The sequence below is a fragment of the Polypterus senegalus genome, chromosome 10 (genome assembly GCF_016835505.1).
Source record: "Polypterus senegalus isolate Bchr_013 chromosome 10, ASM1683550v1, whole genome shotgun sequence".
Taxonomy (NCBI): domain Eukaryota; kingdom Metazoa; phylum Chordata; class Cladistia; order Polypteriformes; family Polypteridae; genus Polypterus; species Polypterus senegalus.
Window position 1 is genome coordinate 15,487,287 of NC_053163.1, and position 24,963 is coordinate 15,512,249.

The window sequence follows — 24,963 nt, forward strand, 5'->3', positions numbered from 1 at the left end:
GCAGCATTGGCATCATATGAGAAATTACGCATCATCTTAATAATAATAAGTGACATTTATCAAGCGCCTTTTCAGGTTAGGTTTGTTAAGGATTGGGGCAACTGCAGCAGTTTTGAGGGCAGTAGGGACAGAACCTGAAAGGAAACATGCATTTACCAATGAGGCGACAGGAATACTAATTACGCATCATCTTAATAATAATAAGTTACATTTATTGAGCGCATTTCACAAACCCAAGTTCACTTTACATACAGTGTAAAAAAAAAAATACACAGATGATAAAAGTTTGCAGAAGAGGAAAGTTTTCAGTTGAGATTTAAAAGTGCAGAAAGAGGAGCAAACTCGGAGAGACTGAGGAAGAGAGTTCCAGAGTTAAGGGGCGGGGCTATAGCACTGAAGGACCTGCCCACCCAGGGTGGAGAGTCTGGTACGTGGGACAGTAAGAAACTGAGAGAGCGACAAGGAGTGCAAGGAGCTAGTAGCTGAGTGAGGTAGAGGGGGGCAAGGTTATGTAGGGCTTTGAAGGTGAGAAGAAGAGTCTTGAATTTAATCCCGGATGGAACTGGTAACCAGTGGAGCTGGGAGAGAACAGGGGAGACGTGAGCAAAACGCTTTGTGTGGGTGAGGACTCTGGCTGCGGAGTTCTGAATATACTGGAGCTTCTGTATAGATTTTGCAGGGAGGCCAATGAAGAGGGAATTACAGTAATCAATACGAGACATTGTGAAACAACGAACCAGAATTTGAGCATCATTAAAGGACAGAAAGGGACGGAGGCAGGCAATGTGATAAGAAGGACATTTTGAAAAGAGACCTAATGTGTAGCTCAATGTTAAGTGATGAATCAAACAAAACACCAAGATTTCTGACAACAGGAGCAGGTTTGACAGGTGGACCATCAACAGAAATAGAGAAAAAGGATGCCTTACAAAGTTAGGATTTTGGACCTACCAGTAACACTCCAGTTTTATTGGCATTAAGTTTGAGAAAGTGATTTTCCATTCATAGCTTAAGATCAGTGATGCAGTCAGTGAGTGTGCTGGGAGGTGAATCTGTAGAGGAGTTATAACTGCATTAAGTTATAACTGTTATGGCGGGCGGCTGGGAGTTGGGAGAGAGGGACTATGCCTCCCCCAGACCACAAGAGGGCAGCTGCCCTGGTTTGTGTGGGGGTCACGGGAATATTGAGCATGGAAGCTCAACCATATATGGGCCCATGGCCACCGCCAGGGGGTGCCCTGAAGACTATGAAGCCCTGGATATCAGCACTTCCGCCACACCCGGAGGTGCTGGCAGAAGTATTTCCAGGGATATCCCGAGTGCTTCCGGGTGCTAATGCAGCACTTCCGCCACACCAGGAAGTGCCACAGGAAGCTCATCAGGAGGCACCTGGAGGTTGTAGCCGCCTCCCTCCAGTTGTCAGCTGGAGTCGGGTGGAAGAGGACGAAGCTCGGAGGAGAGGAGTGGAGGCGGTGAAAGGAGACAGGGATTTGGAGAAGCCCAGACTGAGGGTGTGTGGTGTGTGGATCAGGGGCACTGGGTTGTGTGCAGGACACTTATAAATAGGACTTGTAAATAAAACGTGCTTGAACCAGTGGTGTCTGCCTGTCTGTGCCAGGGCTGGCCTCCACACTTTATATCATTTGCATACCATGTCTGCGAATAATCTCACCCAAAGGAAGGATATAAAGTAGAAAAAAGTAACAACCCAAGGACTGAACCCTGAGGAACACCATGTGACACACAGGTGAAGTGGAGGATTTCTATCAGCCAAGTGTGACAAAGTGTTGCCTGTTAGAAAGATATGATGCCCAGAGATGCCTACAGCAGAGAGACGTGACAGTAGGATTTCATGATTAGCAGTGTCAGATGCTGCACTTAAGTCACAAAGGAGGAGAATATGAAGTGAACCGCAATCAGCAGACCAGAGAAGATCATTGACTACACGGAGAAGAGCTGTCTCAGTGCTGGGCTATGACTGGAAAGGCTCATAGAGTGTATTGTCAAGAAGAAAAGCATGGAGTTGTGTAGCAACCACACGTTCCATCGCCTTAGCCAAACAAAGGGAGATTAGATATAGGCCTGTAACTGGAGAGAGAAAGGAAAGATCCAGGTTAGGTTTTTTCAGGATTGGGGTAACTGCAGCGGTTTTGAGGGCAGTAGGGACAGAACCTGAAATGAAACATGCATTTATCAATGAAAATTACGCATCATCTTGAAAGTAATGCGGCCTATTGAGCAGTAGAGGTTTGCACAACTGGCGTGAATAACTGTATTATGAGTAGAGGTGTTTACAAGGGGCTATGCTTGTAACAGGCAGCTCATATGTTATAGAGGAGCTGAGGCACACTTAACTGGGGTACAGAGTTTATTAGAATGAGTTGTGAATATAAAAGATATATTACATTGGGAACATGGAACTGGCTTACAACGAGTAAATAATTCATTTGGATGTAGTCGGTTGATAAGGAGTACACCATTTATTACGGGGACAGAATTATATTAAGGATTTGAAATTTATGAACTCGCAGAGTTATGTTTATTAGGTATACACACCTATTGAAGAATGCAGTTATGGTTACAAGGGGAGCACCATTTATCACCAGCAGTTGACTTATGCTTAAAAAGTGTGATAAATGCATTATAAGGAGTCGACAATTTATTATAGGGATTTATATTTATAAGGGGGGGCACAACTTTACTTGGATTTCACAGTTTATTATGAGGAGTTGTGCTTATAAGAGGTACACCTTTTAATATGAGAGACTGATTTATGCTTAAAATGTATTAAAATGAGGAGCTATGTTTATAAGGGGCACACAGTTTATTATGATGATTGTTATTTGTATGAAGATTATCCAATTTATTATGATGAGTTATATTCAGGTAAGGGGTAGACAATTTATTATGATGATTTATGTTTATAAAGAGTACTCAGGTTATTATAAGCAGCTACATTTGGTTGATTGTGGATAAGTTAATAAGCAAAACACAATTTATTACGAGCTGCGTACACTTATGAAGATTACAAATGTATCGGGAGGAGTGCCGGCTCATTAACCCAGCGTCCATTAATGGGAATCGACACGTTCTCCCTGTATAGGTCTACGTTTCACCTCCCGCATCCTAAAGATGGCTGTTTGGTAATTTGATGATTTCAGTTTCGAAAGGGGGGCATGCTTTGGACTGGGGCTCTAACGAAGGGTGGTACTCACTTTGAACCTCCGGCCCACTGCGTCCCTGATTGAGACTAGCCAGGTTTGAGAATAGAGGTACGTATGCATGTATATTTATCAGAGTACACAGGTTATTACAAGCAGCTAAATATATAGCTTATTGTGGATAAGTTATACAGCAAAACACAATTTATTATGAGTTGTGAGGATTACAAAAGTATTGACAGGAGTGCTGTCTCATAAATCCAGTGTCCATTAACAAGAATTGGCACGTGTGTACAGATGCCCTCTACAGGAAGGGGCAGAGTGGGCTCTTTTTATACAGAAGACTCCAATCATTCAACATATGTAACGAAATACTGTCTGTGTTTAATCAGACATTCGAGTCCGCTTTTCTGATGCTGTTTGTTGGGGAGGCAATATGACAGGTAAGAACACTAAGAGGCTGGACTCAAGGTGGTGAAGTAGGCTGGACTATGGACTCACTGGGAATTGTGGTGGAAAGGAGTATGGGGAAGGAGGTATGGGCCATCCTTGACAACAACAGCAGTCACCCTCCCAATAACATTTTGGTGGGTCAGAGAAGTAAACGGAGCAGTCGTCTTCTCTCACTGCGCTGCGGAACAGAATGCTCCGGAAGATCAGCTGGTCCTGCTGCTGCAGTGTGATTTTAAAACGCTGTTGTCAGTACAAGTGATTCATGACCTGGTCACCGCTGTACCTTCTGACACTGTAACTATTGACTCACTTGTACTTTTCATTTTTTATATAATTATGTTTGAACGTCCCTTAACTTCTCTAAGATGTATGAGTAAGTGGGAGGTGAGTAACATACCCCTCCATGGATTTAATAGACAGACCAGTGGAACAGGTTTAAAAATGTTTTACATGTAATGCAGGACAGATACATACCTAAATTTGGAATTAATAGGAAACTAAAAAAAACTCCACGATGGATTAATAAAGATTTAAAAAAGAAGTTGCAAAGGAAAAAACTGCTTTATAAGGTATATAAGACTAATGACTGCAAAGAGAACCGTAGCGCGTATGAGAAAATGAGGGCAACCATTAAGAAGGATATCAGAGAGGCTAAAAGACAGTTGGAGAGGAATAGAGCAGATAAGGCGAAAGAAGACCCCAAGAGATTCTTTCAGTATTTTAGTAGTAAAAGAACAGTTAAGGAGGAGGTCAAGTGCATCAGGAATAGTAAAGGGAATTAAAAGATACAGACAATGAAATAAACTTAACATTTTTCTGAGGTGTTCACAAGTGAGCAAGTGGATAACCTCCCAGCGGTAACAGGGACTACTAAGGAGGTACTGAGGGATTTGGAAATTGTAGAAGGAGAAGTGCTGCTCAGATTAAATAGACTGAAGTCAAACAAATCACCAGGACCAGATAATATTTATCCTCAAGTTCTTAAGGAGGCTAGTGAGTACAGATTGACACATATTTTTAGGAAGTCACTGCATGCTGGAGAGATTCCGAAGGACTGGAAAATATCATATAAAAAGGGAGACTGGGCAGATCCAAGCAACTATAGGCCGGTAAGCTTAACATGCATCACAGGAAAATCAATGGAAGGAATTATTAAGGATAAGATTGAGCAACACGTGGCAAGGACAGGAGTTATTAGGAACAGGCAGCATGGAGTCAGAAGAGGGAGGTCGTGTTTTACTAACATGTTGGAATTCTATGAGGAGGCAACAAAAGGATACGATCAAAGTGGAGCAGATGATATTATTTATCTGGACTTTCAGAAAGCATTTGATGAGGTGCCACATGAGAGGTTGGGCATCAAATTAAAAGAAGTGGGAGTTCAGGGTGATGTTTTTAGATGGGTGCAGAATTGGCTCAGACATGATCCAACCTGCGAACATTGCAACCAAGCCCCAGCCTCACTGGGTCACATGTTCTGGGCCTGCACCAAATTAACATTATTCTGGACAAAAATTTTTAATTACCTCTCAGACAGTCTTGGACTCACAATCCCTCCTAACCCATTAACAGCTGTGTTTGGGGTTCTTCCAGAGGGTCTTAAGGTGGAGAAAGACAAACAAACTGTGATTGCATTCACTACACTGTTGGCACGCAGAATTATTCTGATAAACTGGAAGAACCCAAACTCTCCTCTTTTAAGTCAGTGGGAAACCGATGTGTTATACTATTTGAAATTGGAAAAAATCAAATACTCAGTTAGAGGATCTGTGCAGACTTTTTTCAAAACATGGCAGGATCTAATCAGTAATATTTTGAAATGAGTTTATAAAGCACAGAGAATTTGTTGATTTAGGTATTTTTTACAAGCCTTAAATTTTACACCATTTGGCTTGCTCTCTCTCTCAAGGGTGGGGATCGATCTGTTCTTAGTATAATTCTTTTTTTTTTTGTAAAAACTTGATTACTATGTATTGATTATAATAAAATTAATAAATAAATAAAAAAAAAAAAAAAAAGAATTGGCTCAGACACAGGAAGCAGAGGGTGATGGTGCGAGCAACCTCATCAGAATTGGGTGACGTTAAGAGTGGTGACCAGCAGGGGGCAGTGCTGGGGCCGCTGTTATTTTTAATAAATATAAATGATTTAGATAGGAATATAACTAACAAGCTGGTTAAGCTTGCGGATGATACCAAGATAGGTGGATTAGCAGATAATTTGGACTCCGTTATATCATTACAGAAGGATATGGATAGCAGACAGGCTTGGGCAGATTTGTGTCAGATGAAATTTAATGTCAGTAAATGTAAAGTATTACACATAGGAAGTAAAAATGTTAGGTTCGAATACACAATGGGCAGTCGGAAAATCGAGAGTACACCTTATGAGAAGGATTTAGGAGTCATACTAGACTCTATGCTATCGACTTACAGACAGTGTTCAGAAGCCATTAAGAAGGCTAACAGAATGTCAGGTTATATAGCACCTTGATGTGTGGAGTACAAGTCACAGGAGGGTCTGCTCAACCTTTAAGATGAGGCCTCATCTTGAGTCCTGTGTGCAGTTTCGGTCTCCAGGCTACAAAAAGGACATAGCAGCACTAGAGAAGGTCCAGAGAAGAGCGACTAGGCTGATTGAGAGCTACAGGGGATGAATTATGAGGAAAGATTAAAAGAGCTGAGCCTTTACAGTTTAAACAGAAGGAGATTAAGAGGAGACCTGACTGAAGTGTTTAAAATTATGAAGGGAATTAGTACAGTGGATCGAGACGTGTATTTCAAAATGAGTTCATCAAGAACACGGGGACACAGTTGGAAACTTGTTAAGGGTAAATTTTGCACAAACATTGGGAAGTTTTTCTTTACACAAAGAACGATAGACATGTGGAATAAGCGACCAAGTAGTGTGATAGACAGTAAGACGTTAGGGACTTTCAAAACTTGACTTGATTATTTTTGGGAAGAAATAAATGAATAGGACTGGCGAGCTTTGTTGGGCTGAATGGCCTGTTCTCGTCTAGAGTGTTCTAATGTTCTAATATTAGTCTGTGTGTTACACATACGTAGAGGACTTTGGCTTATGAATGGAGTACTGTATAATAGCCTGTGTACTCATTTTTTTGGATAGATAGATAGATAGATAGATAGATAGATAGATAGATAGATAGATAGATAGATAGATAGATAGATAGATAGATAGATAGATAGATAGATAGATAGATGTGTAGGGGGCCTTGCGTTGGCCAGGGGTCCGGTACAAGGGTGCTTCTCACCTTAAACTTGTGCTTCTGGCCTCCAGCCCACTGCATCTCTGAATGAGGTTAACTGGTTTTTAGAATATTTGTATGCATGTGTATTTACTGGTGTACACATTTTTATGATAATGTATATTTATAAGGAGTATATAATGTATAAAGGGGAGCTAAACTGTGTTTGTAATGGATGCCCAGTTTATTAAAACACAACAGTTGTAACAGCAGGCCATTCCGCCCATCCAGCTTCCCAAGCCCATTCTCGCAACAGCAAGTCTAGAGCTGAAGACCCCCTAAAGCTGTCCTTTCCACCACACTACTCGGTCACTTATTTTACGTGTGTCTATGGTTCTTGTCATGAAGTAGAACTGTCTAACATTTGTACAAAATCCGCCCTTAAGAATTTTCCAACTAAAATGGGGGAACCATTTAGAAAAAAGTGTTGTGTGTCCAAAATGTATGCAAATCCCCTTTCAATGAAATTCTGCAATGTGCACTTTAATCGCATCTGAATTGTTTAATTTGTAATTTGAAACTGAGCGCGGGGGGACAGAGTGGTGGTGGGGGGTGTAACTCAAGTTAAAAATGTGTCTTTGTCCCAATCCTGACGGAGGGCGCCGCATGTGCACATTTCTGTGTAAGAAGCTGATCACATTTTGTTATCAGGCCACTCAGCCCCACTAAGTAACATCCCCTCCATTTTTTTATTTCACTCCTTACGCCTATAAGGAGTTGACAATTTATTATGGGGGTAACCCTTATGAGGGGCTGAAATTTAACAATTCACTTTGTGTGACTTAACCTGGGAGTCGATGTTTGCTTATCAGAAGAGCGCTATTGAGACAATGAGCTCTGCTTGTGAAGGACACGCTTATAGAGGTCTGCTCTGTTGAATATCGGCTACACATTCCATTCTAAAGGGCATCCTGCAGATTATGAGAGGGCAGCCTTTATTTTACAATGAGTACCCGCTGTTTATCTTTTTATTATTTGGGCGTTTTCGTGTCTACAACGCACACAGTGTTGATTTGGTCAGCTTTAAATCGAAGGCCTGCCCATGAATGTAAAACACATGCGTGCTGAGGTCTTGGAATTCTTGAGCGGTGCATCTGTTTCATTGCACCTGCTTGTATGGGCACTGTGCCCCTAACCTCATATAAACAGTCATTATAACACTCAGCAGTGGCATGTGAAGGGTATAATCACGTGGTGGGCACACAGAGAGTGCTACATTTTCCTTCATTTTGCTTTAATTACACATGTCTGAAATGAATCCTAACAGGGCATCATTGGTACCGGCAGACAGTCAAAGGGGTAAACTGCTTCGTGCCAAGGCTTTGCCATCCTCCGCCAGTAAATCTTCTCTGCACTTGTCGATGACCCTTAGAAGACGGAGTGTAACCGAGGAAAGCTGAAGGACCTGAGGCTGTCTGGACTGTGAAGCCTGAAATCTCAGCCCCTCTAATCCCTCGATTATCTTCTTTTTCTTTGTGTGTGTGTGTGTTTATGTGTGTGTTTTGCTCCCCTGCAGCAAGAAAATCGCGCCAAGGCAAGAGGCAGAGGCTGTGATAATGATCAGCTTCAGCGAGAGTGCCAAAGGAAGTCGTCTCAGCTCAAAGGGCCTGCTGGGGAGAAGTCTGCGGTTGTGATGTGCGCGCGGCGTGGCGGCTCTGCTCTGAGGAGCTTCACTCCTGCTGGGTGATGCAGGGGCACGGGGCATGACGTTAAGCCAATAAAGAAAACAGGAAACAGCAGGGGAATTAGACTGGCAAGAAAGAAAGAAAGAAAGAAAGAAAGAAAGAAAGAACTTGCAACCCTTGTATTTTTAATAAGGGGAATGGGTGGTGGAGGTAGACTGGCAAGAAAGAAAGAAAGAAAGAAAGAAAGAAAGAAAGAAAGAAAGAAAGAAAGAAAGAAAGAAAGAAAGAACCCTTGTATTTTTAATAAGTGCCTTTCATAACAACAGCAACATTAAAAGCCACAGAAATGAACAAAACAGAACGGAAACAACTTAAGTGGCAGGAAATGAGGCAGTGAGCCTGGCAGACTTGCCTGGTACTGTACCAGCCGTCTGAGAGGCGTTCACACTGTTTAGGCAAACAGAATCCTGCGACTGGTATCTGCTTGTCAACTCTATCAACGTACTTTCCCGTTTTATATAGCAAAGTTCATAAGAAAACACTCCATGATGTCATTTAATAAAATGTAACTTACATAAATCAGCCACTGAGCTAGATCTATCTATCTATCTAGAGTCTGGTATCTCTCTCTCTCTCTCTCTCTCTCTCTCTCTCTCTATCTATCTATCTATCTATCTATTTATAAGAATGTGTGAAAAAGCCACGACACAGCGTCTGAGTGCTGCCAGGTGGACTGCACTAAACCTGTAAAGCACTCCTTGAATGCTACAATGGGCACCGAATTCTCAGCATAGTAACTGGGACAAAAAAAGAAACCAAGAATGATGGGTTGCTGGGTTTGGGTACGACTAGCATCAGACAGTCAGTGACAGTGACGTTACATGTGACTTGAAATGACAGAAGAATGGGTGCTTTGAGCCAACCACAAGAGCAATGGGTGATTTTTTCAAAGAGTGTCTTTCATAGTCAGCGCTAAAACCAAATAAGATTTAAAGTTCGATGGAAGTTCAACCCAATTCGATGAGACATAGAGCAACAGAAAACAAAATGGTTGAAGCTTCAACTAAGGCTGCATATTCACTTGTTTTAAACTTTGCCTTCATTCATTGAGATGGCCATGGTGGTTTTCATAGCATGTAAAGTTTTAGAGGAGAGGAGAGGAGCCCACGCTGATACAGCGCATTGACGCACTCACCACATGACAAACCACCTCAGGATCCCAGATTAGGACCTGAGTGCAGCACCTCACCACCACACCAGTTCAGATGGAATGGAGCAATGGGAGGTTTTTCATGGAGGCTGGAGTGCCATTCCTGCCACCAACCCTTGCAGGGCTGGATGCAGATTAACGTCAAACCCTCGATGGAGCGATTACACGTTAAGGGCCTTGCAACGTATTAGACAGCCCTAAATATGTACAGCGCATGTCATTTTTTTGTTTTATACCTCACCCAGTCAGTTCTGTTTTGGACTCAAGTCTGTACACTACTGTAAAAATCATTTACCAAGTACACAGGTGGCTGCCCTAATCCTCTGTGTGGCCCTTTTGTTGTTCGTTTGACATTATAAGAAGGTCACTTCCTGCACAATATATGGCCTAAAAATGGAGGAGAAATGAAGGTTTTTTCAGGTCCCCTGTAAGCTGTGCGGGTGTTTGGCTGCACACCTCTTTTGAGGGTGTCACGCAGCACTCTTGACCTACCGTGGAACTATTAAGGTGCCACTCACCTCAGCTCCCGCGCAGTGCTGCCCACCTGTTTACCGCACACTTCACCCATTGGTAATTCACCCACGGCACCTGAAACTCCACGACGAACGCTCATGTTTTTTTTGTGCTGCTGCTTCTCCGTGGCCCCCATAACTCTTTGGCTCATTGTTTATTTGTTTCGCTGCTTCTCAGTACTTCACCAGAGGAGCAGCTCATGTAGTGGAGCTTCTCACCGCTCGAAATTCACAAGAGGATTGAAGAAATAGGTTGTGAATGGCAATTACCAGCTCTAGGGTTATTCACATCCAGTTATCAGTAAAAAAAACACATTAGAGGGAATATCGACCTAGAATGGGGTCCCCAAAAAGCTTGACGTTTTGCATAATCAGACATCACGATGGCTCATTACACGTAGGGGTTTTCTCGTAACGGTGAGACAGGAAGCGCTGAAGGGGTTTCAAAGCGTTCACAATAACAGCTCGGTGATATGAATTATGATACGTGGAGGCCGTCACGTTCCCTTTTTTGATCAAAGGTGGCGCCACTTCCCAGTTTCTCTGAGACGTTGCGTACAGATGTTTTAGAGTCGCTGCAAATATAGGCACATTCTTTTTACAAATCTCGTTGAGTGTGCTCATTTTGGGTGGTCTTTACACCCACTAATCGTTGCACACTCGCACGTCTCGTATTACAAGAACGTCTCTCTAATAATGTCTAATAAAAAAAATCTTGGGAGATGAGACTTTTTATCCTTCAACGGGACGTGACCTTTTGAAAAGAGACACTTTCAAGTCCCTTGAGACGAGTCTTGGTGCCAAGAGATTTAACCACACCCGGGGCCAGGGAGCATGCACTGGCACAGTGCATCACTGCATCCACTACACGACGAAACAACTTGGGATCCTTGTTAGCAACCCCCCTGGCAGACACGCGGCCCAGTCCCACCCACTGGAAATGACCCTCTATCTGCTGCGGCCATGTGTTACGTGGGCGACCACTTGGCCTGGTCCAGCCACTCAGGTCCCCAACAATAAGGATCTTATGAGCCGGATCACATTCTGGGAAATGCGCCAAATGGCCGTAGTGCCGTAACTGACGCACCCTCACAGTGCAGGTAATGTGCCTCATTCAGGACTCCATGAGCAACACAAAGTCAAACCAGTGGTACCCAAGGATTTTCCGGAGAGACACATAAAGTAGAACGTCGTAAAGAATTTAAAAGTGTTGGTGCAATACACAGGTTAGAGATAATGAAAGTACTAAAATTTGATTGTCTCAAAAAACTGATAGTAAAGATTGCATTAGCGCAAACAAACAGAAATTATCAGTCAGCGAAATAATGGAACAGTGAAAAGAGATTGAATATATTGTTTGGAGGGCGGCACGGTGGCGCAGTGGTAGTGCTGCTGCCTCGCAGTTAGGAGACCCGGGTTCGCTTCCCGGTCCTCCCTCGTGGAGTTTGCATGTTCTCCCGTGTCTGCGTGGGTTTCCTCTGGGCGCTCCGGTTTCCTCCCACAGTCCAAAGACATGCAGGTTGGGTGGATTGGCGATTCTAAATTGACCCTAATGTGTGGTTGGTGTTTGTGTGTGTCCTGCGGTGGGTTGGCACCCTGCCCAGGATTGGTTCCTGCCTTGTGCCCTGTGTTGGCTGGGATTGGCTCCAGCAGACCCCCGTGACCCAGTGGTTGGATTCAGCGGGTTGGAAAATGGATGGATGGATATATTGTTTGGATTTAAACTTTAAGTCGTAGACTTGTAAATCGTCTAATTCGTGTATTCGTCAAACCCTCGACGGAGCGATTACAGGTTAAGGGCCTTGCAACGTATTTGTATTTACACCGTCCATTCTTACAAATAGTGCACACACACCCCAAAAGTCCCCAAAGTCCAGGTCAACTATCAAATGCCTCACTCTCTTCGGGCCGCCTCCTTGCCTCTCCGAGACCTTGTCTTTCTCCTCACCCGACTTCAGCCTGCGAATGGAGGGAGGCGGCCCCTTTCATTCACACCCGGACGAGCTCCAGGTGCTTCCTGACAAGCCTCCACCGACACTCCCCAGTGTGGCGGAAGCATCAGCTGCGCAGCCTGAAGCACTCCGGGTGTCCCCGATCCTCTTCCCCAGTGTGGCGGAAGCGCTGAGGTCCAGGGTTCCAAAGGCATTGTGGCGCCTCCTGGTGGTGACCACAGGCTCCTACAGGGCTGAGCTTCAAAGCTTTGTACCCGTGGTCCCCATAGCCACCAGGGCGGTCACCTTAATGTGGTCTAGGGAAGGCGTAAGCCCTAACCCTAACCCTAACCCAGCCACCTGTGACATGGGGTATCCACGTGAATTAAAAGATTTGATGTTGGTGAAAGTGAAATCCCGCAAGAGAAAATTTCAAGCCCCCAGAGATTTGTAAATTTGTCCTGCACCACATCTAAAACATTTACAGCCACACACACGGTTCAATCATTTCTCATTTGTGTGAACGCCGTTGTGAGACACTCTTCGTGTAGAGAGAAAGAAACGATATTCACTCACGGGCCGTTATATATTGCGTTGTCACGATGTAATTTTAAACACGGAATCAAAGTTCAATGCGATATTGACGAAAAGGTAAAAGCGAAACGAGATCGAATACATGGACATAGGTGATATGACAGAAGGATGTAGATATTGTTTGGCTTTAAACTTTTAAGTCGGAGACTTGTAGATCGTCTAACTGGTGTTGCCATCAGGGAAAAAGTAGAGTCTCCTCCCAATGAAGAGGCCTATCCGCGAGAATTCAACGTTGTGCTGTTTGCGAGCGGCAGCGACGTGTGGCGTGTGGCCAGCAGAGTGAGCAGGGGGCGAAGCTCCGTAGTTTTCTTTCAAATTTACAATTCACCAGGAGAGGGGCAGAGCAGAGGTTGGCCAGAGGCTTACAGCTACCTTGAATTTAAGCACTTAATTAACACTGCTGGCATTTGTGCCAGTGTCGCCATATATGTGAACATTCAGAATAACAGAGTGACAGATGCTGCTATAAGTGGATTTTCGAGAAATGGCTACCATACTTCTCTTCTGAATGTGCGATTTACCTCCACTCCACTAGGAGGCAACACTCCCAACCTGATTGGCAGAGATGAAAAGTGACTTCTAATGCACGTCCTTAAGAATTCCTAATAAGACAAGAGTGACGGCGAGAGAGAGAGAGAGAGAGAGAGAGATGCCGAGCCGTGCTGCAGCAGTCACGTGTCGAGTCTTTAAGAAGCCATAAGCCTTACTTTGGGCCACACTAATGACTTTGCACTGTGCCTGCCTGCAGACACCCCCTCACAACATGTGGGTCCTGCCAATTAAGGGCAAATCCCACAATTAATCTTGAAGTTTCAAAGCAGTTCAACGTGCCTGGCTGCCCTCGTACAATCCCTGTGTTCTTAGGGTAGAAACACTTCAGGCCCTCATTAGATCTTTGGTAATATGGCATCCTGTTAAAAAGTGCCAGTCCTTAAACTATCATTAATAAAGAAAGGCTTTCCCGATTTTTATTTTATTATTTTTTTCTTTCTAGCAACAATCATGCCACCCTCCCCCACCCCCAACCTTCCAGGCAGATCTCTGGAATTTCATCAGATTAGCCATCCGTCGGCTTTTTCCTTGTGCCAAGTCAGTTGGCGACACAGGGCTGGCTTGCATGTGTACTCCTCGTTTGGCCAACCGCCAGGTTCTTTGTCATTGTGCCAAGCCAAAAAGAATGAAGGCAGACCGGAGTGTGGCAAAGCAAGCCTCTTGGCCGGGATGGGCCACAAGCGGGCATCAGGGTTTGACAACCCAACCGTATTTTGAACAGCTGTTTGGCATGCACTAAAAAAAAAAAACAGCAATCCAGTTTCCTCACAGCTTATCTATTTGGCAGTTATTTCTTTTTGTTCTTTATTTCGCCTTATACAATTTCTTGTATTAGGAATTTGTTAGTGTTCATATACCCGTTGGAGTCAGGGCGCAGGGTCAACTAATGTACAACGCCCCTGGAGCAATTACAGGTTAAGGGCCTTGCTCAAGGGCCCAGGAGAATAGGATCTCTTTTGGCAGTGACGGGGACTGAAACCGGCAACCTTCGGAATACCAGCGCATATCCTAAGCCTCAGAGCCACCACTAACAGTTACCACCAGTAACAATATCCATCCATCCATCCATTATCCAACCCATTATACCCTAAATACAGGGTCACGGGAGTCTGCTGGAGCCAAACCCAGCCAACACAGGGTGCAAGGCACCCGGACAGGGTGCCAGTCCACCACAGGGCACAAACACACACCAAGTACACACCAGGGACAATTTAGGATCACCCATACACCTACCCTGCATGTCTTTGGACTGTGGGAGAAAACCGGAGCGCCCGGAGGAAACCCACGCAGACACGGAGAGAACATGCAAACTCCAACCAGGGGGGACCCGGGAAGCAAACTCGGGTTTCCTAACTGTGAGGCAGCAGCGCTACCCACTGCGTCACCGTGCTCCCCTAGTAATAATATGCAAGTGTGCAATAGCATTGCCTTTTTCTAAAAATCTAAGGTGTTAACGTGTTAACGTGTTAAGGTGAATTTCGCTCTGTCGGTTATGTACAGTATAATACATCCATCCATCCATCATCCAACCTGTTATATCCTAAAACAGGGTCACGGGGGTCTGCTGGAACCAATCTCAGCCAACACAGGGCACAAGGCAGGAACAAACCTTGGGCAGGGCGCCAGCCCACCGCAGGGCACACATACACCCACACACCCACAAGCCAAGCACACACTAGGGACAATTTAGAATCACCAACGCACCTAACCTGCATGTCTTTGGACTGTGGGAGGAAACCGGAGCGCCCGGAGGAAACCCTATTTTATATAACCCAAAATCACACAAGGAGTGCTGCAATGGGCTTTGGCAGTTAGTAACATCTCTTATCTCTTTGGCAGTTAGTAACAATATGCAGGTGTACAATAGCATTGCCTTTTTCTAAAAATCTAAGGTGTTAACGTTAATAAGAAATATAGCGTCATCAGATAAATTCAGAGTTGCTGTCATGTGTAAACAGCGCAATAAAATTCCTACGTGTGTACCTCAGAAACATGGAGCCGACTGCCACTGTCCTTGTGCGACAGCCTGAATTTTGCTCTGTCGGTTACGTATAATACAATTTATTTTATATAAATCATACAAGGAGTGCTGCAATGGGCTTTAACAGACCCTGCCTTTTGAAAGCCCCCCAGCCTTAACTCACTAGAAAAAAAAAATAAATAAACCCTTGTAGGGAAAAGAAAATGGAAGAAACCTCAGGAAAGGCAGTTCAAAGAGAGACCCCTATCCAGGTAGGTGGGGTGTGCAGTGGGAATCAAAAATATATTCATTCATCCATCCAACTATTCATCCATCCTTCCATCGATACCCGCTTACAACATCATAAAGCTCTGCGGCTAACGATGTGTGCAAATCCCGTTCCCTCCAGGAGGGATCCCACTCCGTTGGGCCCCCTGAGAAAGGCCCTTAACCTGAAAATTGCTCCGGTAGCGAAGTACAATAACTGACCCTGCGCTCTGAGCCCCCCAAAGGTTATGCGAAAAGACAATTTCCCCCCAGGGATTCATAAAGTATATCAAGTCGAATTAAAAAAATATTAGGTAATGTTGAGCGATAAAGTCAATTTCCTTTTCACATTGAGTTTTTCCAAATCAACACGGAGCTTTGTTTCACATGGGATCTCATAACCTGCTGTCGGCTGGCACCCTGCCCGGGGTTTTTTTTCCTGCTTTGTGCCCTGTGTTGGCTGGGATTGGCTCCAGCAGACCCCCGTGACCCTGTAGTTAGGATATAGCGGGTTGGATAATGGATGGATGGGATCTTATAACCGTGTAACAAACTACAAAGGGTGTTTCAGAGTTTAATAGTTTTTTGGTGAGTTGAATGAAAGGAACATTTCTCCTTAAGGGTCTGTCACCTGTTTTGGACTTGTAAATTTCTTAAAAAAAGGTCTAAATGTAAATTAAGAGTGAAAAACTGCCATTTGGGACTTCAACATGGCTAAATGTAACCAACAATGAGACAAAATAACATACACTCTTAGACTGAAGCTGTAATGCAGTGAGAAAAGATGAGAAGAAACCTCTGTGCCTGTGGTCTGAGATGAGACCTGGCTTCGACCAGAAGGAAACTTTATACGCACTAATAACGGGGTCCTCCCATCAGCCCCAGCTCACTCCTACTAACAGACTGGAATTCTAATCCCCTGTATGGCCATGAGGTTTTGGGTTACCCCCCTCCTTTACTGTCCCTTACAGTCCATGACAGTGCACATGCAAAATTTAATAAAAAAACTAGTTAGGCCATTTGAAGTGATTGGACAAAGAAAGAGATTACAGTTGAATCTATTGAGATGAGCCAAGGTGTTGTAACATGTAACAACCAACATATATGGTGTAAAGCACAACATCAAAAAGAAATTGATTAAGACAGCTGGCAAACATCTGAGAGTCTGATGGCCAAAAAGCTCCATTTTGGTCTCATCAGCGCACAGAACCTCCTCCCGGCCAACTTTATTGTCTAACATTGTGCATCCTGACAAACTGGCTGTTGTCTACACAATGTCTCCAAAGTCAGCCACTTTAGCCTGTAACCCTCTGTACTTCACTTTGGATGGAAATGTCAGCTAGAAATTATTGGGCTGACCTCATTTTATTTTCTGAGGTTTTCTTTTTTTATTTGTACCTAGACATCAAGACGGGTTGAAATCTATGTAATCAACGTAGATCTCAGTGTTAACTTTGGCAGTGCACCATGCGATGTATATGTCTCTGTTATATGTCATTTGGAATGGGGTTTGTAACAATAGTGTTATGTCTGTGATGTGCCATCTGTTGGAATGACAAATGCAATGCATATGTCTATGTTATATACCATTTCATATGGGATTGGTAAAAACAGTGTTAATGTTTGTAATGCACCATCTGTTGGAATGAAAAATGCAAAGCATTTTACTACCAAAAATGTTTGTGATGTGCCATTTGTTGGAATAACAAATGCAATGCAAATGTCTCTGTTATATACCATTTCATATGAGATTGGTAAAAACAGTGTTAATGTTTGCAGTGCACCATCTGTTGGAATGAAAATTGCAAAGCATTTTACGACTAAAAAAAGTTTATGATGTGCCATCTGTTGGAATGATAAACGCAACACATATGTCTCTGTTATATAACATTTCGTATGGGACTGGTAAAAGCAGAGTTAATGTTTGCATGGCACCATCTGTTGGAATGATAAATGCAAAGCATTTTACTACTAAAAATGTTTGTGATGTGCACTTTGTTAGAATGACAAATGCAATGCAAATGTCTCTGTTATATACCATTTCATATCCATTCATCCATTTTCTAACCCGCTGAATCCAAATACAGGGTCACGGGGGTCTGCTGGAGCTAATCCCAGCCAACACAGGGCACAAGGCAGGAACCAATCCTGGGCAGGGTGCCAACCCACTGCAGCCATTTCATATGGGATTGGTAAAAACAGTGTTAATGTTTGCAATGCACCATCTGTTGTAATGAAAACTGCAAAGCATTTTATGACTAAAAAAAGTTTGTGATGTGCCATCTGTTGGAATGAAAAATGCAAAGCATTTTACTACTAAAAATGATTGTGATGTGCCATTTGTTGGAATAACAAATGCAATGCAAATGTCTCTGTTATATACCATTTCATATGGGATTGGTAAAAACAGTGTTAATGTTTGCAATGCACCATCTGTTGGAATGAAAACTGCAAAGCATTTTATGACTAAAAAAAGTTTGTGATGTGCCATCTGTTGGAATTAAAAATGCAATGCATATGTCTCTGTTATATAACATTTAGTATGGGACTGGTAAAAGCAGAGTTAATGTTTGCATGGCGCCATCTGTTGGAATGAAAAATGCAAAGCATTTTACTACTAAAAATGTTTATGATGTGCCCTTTGTTAGAATGACAAATGCAATGCAAATGTCTCTGTTATATACCATTTCATATCCATTCATCCATTTTCTAACCCGCTGAATCCGAATACAGGGTCATGGGGGTCTGCTGGAGCCAATCCCAGCCAACACAGGGCACAAGGCAGGAACCAATCCTGGGCAGGGTGCCAACCCACCGCAGCCATTTCATATGGGATTGGTAAAAACAGTGTTTATGTTTGCAATGCACCATGTGTTGGAATTAAAAAGTCAATGCACTTTACTATAAAAATGTTTGAGATGTGCCATCTGTTGAAATGATAGAGACATAGCCACCAGACAGACACACAGACACTTATTAATGTGACTAAAAGCAGATATTCCACCCTGGGTTTTTACTTCAGCCACTGGCTCCAGTTACGTCCGACTGTAGCCCCACTAGCTGCATGACGTTCTCTCTTGTTTCTAACCCTCAGTGCTGAGCGAGAGGTGTGACTTTGTTTCTGTTTTGGGGAAGAATATGTGAGAAAGAAACAAGAAGGTAGGTTCTGTTTGCAAAATTGTGATATTGTCACACTTCTGCTTTCCGCTGAGACCACTCAAGCAACAACAGGCAGTTTGAGCCTCCCACCTAAAAAAGGAGGGGGTAGAAAAACATGACGGCTTCTTGGACTTGCACCTCCACAACAATGATTTAGAGGGATTTAATAAAACTGGACTTGATGTAAAGTAATGGGGAAGTGACAGTCCAGCAAAGAAAAGCAGGGCCTGTCTGATCAAGCAAAGGGGGAGGTCCGGAGCACCACAAGTGGGTTTTGTTCCTCTGAATGTTCTGGTTTTCCTCCCACAATCCCAGAGGCGTGCTGGCTACGTGAAGGCCAGTTTCAAAATGGCCCTGTGTAGGTGTGTATTAGGGTGGGTGCCCTTCCAGAGCCGACTCACATCTTACAGCCGGTGAGACTCTAAAAACAGCTTTGCCTCAAACATTGGATTAGCTGTTAAGTAGGTTAGAGATCGTTATCTTCTTAAGCTTTAAATGGGTGACAAATGAAACAACTTCAAAAGTATTGATTTCACAGGTTCCAGAATAAATTCCTAAATGTGAGAACAGGAATCAATTTGTGGTCCACTCCTGTCTCCGCTGTTCTGTCAGTGCAGGTTTTCAGACGACTCCTGCACTCCGTGACCCACTGACCCGTGTGGCTTCGGCTTTCTGTTTAGCCGATTGTCCGGCGATCGGAGTGAAAACATCTCATGACAGTCAGGCTGGAGCCTTCAAGTGCTTTTCATGTGTCAAGTGTCCTTTAAGGCATTTAGAGAAAAAAGAAAAAAATAACTGAGGCTGCTACTCTAGAAAAATAGAAATGGGAGAAGGAAAAAAAAAATAGATTTTCGATTTTCACTCCGCAGACTAACCAGATGGGAAATTTGAACGTTTTTGTGTGGAAACACAGTTATCCATTGTTATCGGTTTTATTGATGTATACAGCCTAGTGAGTGAGTGGCCTCTTATGTTCTAGCGTACTAGCATTTTATAAAAGTCTCCAGGCCCTGATTCCTAAAATCATTATCCGCTGCGGGATGAAGCGGTCTGGAATGTCAGTCACTTCCTGATCCCAGCTGTAATGGATGGCACACATGGGCTTGGCAGGGGCCTTTACCCCATGTTGTCTGCTGAATACTTTCTCCCCAGAGTACGCTATATGGCAGCATCCCTCAGCTTCGGTCACCCATTCGGATACCCACAGGGCATGCTGGGAACTGGAGTCCCGGAGTACACAACCTGTTGTTGTTTCTGTGGGTGCCACCAGGGGGAGCTGTAGGAGTTTTACAATCCTGCCACCTGACCCATGGGCTGTGACCCAGCAGCAAAAGTACTCCCAGGGTCTGAGATGAAAGGAGCTGCTCTGCCTGTCCTCGAGGAGTCGGGGTCGGGAGGCAGCAGGCGACACTCCTCAGGAGGAGGAGAATCTCTAATTCTATGTGTGTGTGTTTTGGATGGTATTTATTTTCTGCAATAAATAAAAACCTTTTATTTGAAGTCGGGGTTGTGCTGGGTGACACCGTGTCTGTAGTTTGGGGCTCAGTGGCATCCCCTTGTGGTCACACAGCGCTTTATAAAATACTTCAGTGAAGCAGGAGGACTATAAGGGAAGCTTGTTATTCTGCTGTCTTCAGTGTCTCGCCGAGCTGATAACAGTAATTAGCACCTCTCGGCTGCTTGGCCTCCAAATTAATGCGTGAGGAGAATTTTCCCTTTTCTAGCGCTTACATCAGTGAGTGTGCTGCATATTCAGCTTAGTCACTCACAGCTGAAATAAAAAAACCCTGTCTGGTAGTTAAACTCTGGAACAGGGGTGTTGAACTCTAGTCCTGGAGGGCCGCAGTGGCTGCAGGCTTTCATTCTAACCATCTTCTTAATTAGTGACCAGTTTTTGCTGCTAATTACTTCTTTTTAATTAACTTGACTCAGGCCCTTTAGTTGTTTCTTTTTTCTTAATTAGCAGCCAAACAATAACGAGACACAAAAAAAGCCGCCACATCACACAATATCTGAAAATAAAGAAAGGTGAAGGTCTCAGTAAGGTCGATCTCTCGACTCACCAAAACACTTTGACGATGTTCTTATGAAAAACAGAAAATCAACAGTTTTGGAAATGTCAGCTGTGGCAGAAGGAGAGCAGCGACAAGTCGTGGAATTAAATAATGAGTTTAATTAACAGCAAGAAGTGGCTTCTCATTAAGAAACTGGCTGGAGTTTGAAGCCCCAGTTTAGCTGGTCATCTGTTGGCTCGTTTCACGTCTCATTTCTATTTGGCTGCCATTTTAATGAGGAAACGAATCAATTCAGAGGACTGAATCCTTCTAACAGGGCTATTAAAATGTGAATTAGCAGTAAAAACAGGTCACTGATTACGAAAAGGGTCTGAATGAAATCCTGCAGCCGCTGCGGCCCTTCAGGCCTGGAGTTCGACACCTGTGCTCTAGAAGAAACAAGACACCATTTTCGCATTAACAATCTGGCATAATAGAGGAGCCAGCGAGAGTGACAGAGTGTTGGGGTGGCAAGCGAGCAAACCCTATGTGATTGCCATGGGGCATCCTGGTTTGACTACGGCGTGACCTCTTGGCAAAATGGATGGTGCCAGAAGCCGGACGTTCCGGGGCAATTCCATCCTCCATATGTTAGGTGGCAGCAGTCCACTGGAGGCATCCCAGCTTGGACACCCGTAGGAGTTCATGGGAATTGGAGTCCGGGAGTGTGACCCTGTCAGGGTCCTTGTGTGGCACAAGGAGGGGTTACAAACAGGGTAGGACTGCCCTTGTTCTAAAACAACCATCCGGACTGGCAACTACACTGCCAAGACCTATGGCCTGGCAACCTGAGGGGCAATAGACTTAGACAAGCTGTAACTCTTCCAAATACTTCTCCAATCGTCGATCAAATAGGCGAAAAAGGCAAACAGCTAGTAAAGTGAATATCACTTTATTATTAAGGAAAATCTTGAGACGAGACGAGACTATTGCCAAGAGAATTTTTTCAAGTCTCGCCCTCCTCTCCACCATTTCCGGTTATCGACCCACTGCCGCAGCACCTCTCATTTGTGTGAATGCTTTTGTCGGACACGGTTCCTGCGCTCTCAGCTCTTACAAATTTGTATGTTTTCCTCACTTTAAGTTCCCAATAAAAGAAGACGTATTATGACCAAATCTTATTGAAGAATTTCATCCCGAAGGGTTACAAACAGAAGAAATGAGTACACGGGCAATCCTAGCACAGAGAAACGATGAAGTCAACGGAATTTACAAGAAAATTGTCGATCGGTTACACAGCAAATTGGTTAAATGCGTATCAATAGACTGCTGAAACAGTTGGTGGTGATGCTGTGGAAGATGAAAACATCAACTTAAAATATCATGAAGAATATCTACAACTGTTACCACCGTCCAGTCTTCCAACGCATGAATTATGGTTGAAAGAAGGATGTATCGTGATGTTATAGCGTAATTTATGTCTGAGTGATGGGCTATGCAGTAGGACAAGATTAGTTGTATGAAAACTGGTTGAACAATTCTGACGTGTAAAGATGTAACAGGCAACAAGAAAGGTAATGTAGTACATCTTCAGGGGATAACATGAGACACCAAAGGAGATCTTGATATGCCATTCGTATTAAAACATTTACAGTTTCCCGTTCGAATAGCTTTTGAAAAGACAATTAACAAATCACAGGGACAAACATTCGAAAAAGTTGGTTTATTTATCAGAGAGAAAGAAATGAAATTAACTCACGGGCAGTTATACGTTGCGTTGTCATGATATAAGTCCAAACACGGGATCAAAAGTCAATGCGATATTGACAAAACGTTAATTCCAAAAATTGTTTTAACAGAAGTTTTACAGTAAAAGTGTAAGTTTAAAAAGTATTTGGGTGTTAATTTCAAACCCAAACAGAACAAAAACGTACAACGCAACAAATACCTCGAACGCAACGTGAAACATAATATTCCTTCGATTTATTACGTTTTACTATTTTCTACTATGGTTAATTACTCGCTGTAATGTAAAATAGTTAGGTCTATTTAGCTGATGTAACAATTCCCATGAAAATAACAATCTGTTTAAATTGCACATCCGCTTCCCCATATGCGAGCGGCAGAGCCGAAAACTGGAGAGTGCGTAGCGCCCACACAGGGGTTGGCAAGCAAAGTGAACAGGGGGATATTGATGAAAAAAAGTGAAACAAAATGCCATACAGTATAAATATCTCACCTCCCCTCCCCTAACGCACGAGTGAACGGCGGAATATTACAATACACGGTGCAGCAATAAATATATCGAGTAAACCATCCCTCGATCCTACCCTGAATGTAAAACAGATATCCACCCATCCATCCATTATCCAATCCCTAACTACAGGGTCACGGTGGTCTGCTGATAAATTGTTGATAAATTTCAGTCAGGTTTTAGAACAAATCACAGCACAGAAACTGCACTCGTTAAAGTAGTAAATGACTTGCGGGTAAATGCAGACAGAGGCCATTTATCTGTTCTCATCCTCTTAGATCTGAGTGCCGCATTTGACACCATTGATCATAATATTCTTAGAAATCGCCTTAGTCAATGGGTAAGCTTCTCTGGCAGTGTCTTAAATTGGTTTGAATCCTACTTGGCAGGGAGAAAATTCTTTGTTAGTTGTGGTAATCAAATCTCAAAGACCCCTGATATCCGATATGGTGTTCCACAAGGCTCTATCCTGGGTCCGCTGCTCTTTTCAATCTACATGCTTCCGTTAGGTCAGATTATCTCAGGGCACAACGTGAGCTACCACAGCTATGCTGATGACACTCAGCTGTATTTATCAATAGCGCCTGACGACCCCGACTCTCTCGATTCACTAACACAATGTCTGACTTGTATTTCTGAATGGATGAATAGTAATTTTCTCAAGCTAAATAAAGAGAAAACTGAAATTTTAGTGATTGGCAATAATGGATACAATGAAGTTATTAGAAATAAACTTGATGCATTAGGATTAAAAGTCAAGACGGAAGTAAAAAACTTAGGGGTAACTGTTGACTGCAACCTGAATTTTAAATCGCATATTCATCAGACCACTAGGACGGCATTTTTTCACTTAAGAAACATAGCAAAAGTTAGACCTCTTATATCATTGAAAGATGCTGAGAAATTAGTTCACGCGTTTGTTTTCAGTCGACTAGATTACAGTAACGCACTCCTCTCAGGACTACCCAAAAAAGACATAAATCACTTGCAACGAGTGCAGAATGCAGCTGCTAGAATCGTAACTAGGAAAAGAAAATTCTAACACATTTCTCCAGTTTTGATGTCACTACACTGGTTACCTGTGTCTTTCAGGATTGACTTTAAAATTCTGCTTATGGTTTATAAAGCCTTAAATAATCTCGCTCCATCTTATATATCAGAGGGTCTTTCACTTTATATTCCAAATTGTAACCTTAGATCCTCAAAGGAGTGTCTCCTTAGAATTCCAAGAGCAAAACTTAAAAGAAGTGGTGAGGCGGCCTTCTGCTGTTATGCACCTAAAATCTGGAATAGCCTGCCAATAGGAATTCGCCAGGCTGATACAGTAGAGCAGTTTAAAACACTGCTGACAACACATTACTTTAACATGGCCTTTTTATAACTTCACTTTAACTTAATCCTGATACTCTGTATGTTCAATTCATTATAATAACTATTCATGGTGGCTCTAAAATCCGTACTGACCCCTACTCTCTCTTCTGTTTCTTTTTCCGGTTTCTTTGTGGTGGCGGCCGGCATCACCACCACCTACTCAAAGCTTCATGATGCTCCAACAATGATGGATGGATTAAAAGCCAGAAGCCTGCATGACCATCATCATCAAGTCCTTCTGTGAGAACCCTAAATCCAAAGAGGACTGTTTCATTTATGTTAGGTAGAATGCCCAGAGGGTTGCTGGGTGGTCTCATGGTCTGGAATCCCTACAGATTTTATTTTTTTCTCCAGCCGTCTGGAGTTTTTTTTTTTTTTTGTTTTTTCTGTCCCTCCTGGCCATCGGACCCTTACTCTTATTCGATGTTAATTAATGTTGACTTATTTTATTTTCTTACTGTCTTTTATTTTTCTATTCTTCATTATGTAAAGCACTTTGAGCTACATTTTTTGTATGAAAATGTGCTATATAAATAAATGTTGTTGCCAATCCCAGCCAACACAGGGCGCAAGACAGGAAACAAACCCCGGGCAGGGCACCAGCACACCGCAGGGCACACATACATCGCAATTTAGGATCGTCTTTGGACTG

The 24,963-nt window shown here is 43.2% G+C and overlaps 1 protein-coding gene across 1 annotated transcript in view; it reads right to left on the reverse strand.

Annotated features, from left to right (window-relative positions):
- The window catches only part of si:dkey-92f12.2 (SUN domain-containing protein 2), a 100,224-nt gene that overhangs the window by 53,627 nt on the left and 21,634 nt on the right, over positions 1-24,963 (reverse strand). The window lies entirely within an intron of this gene.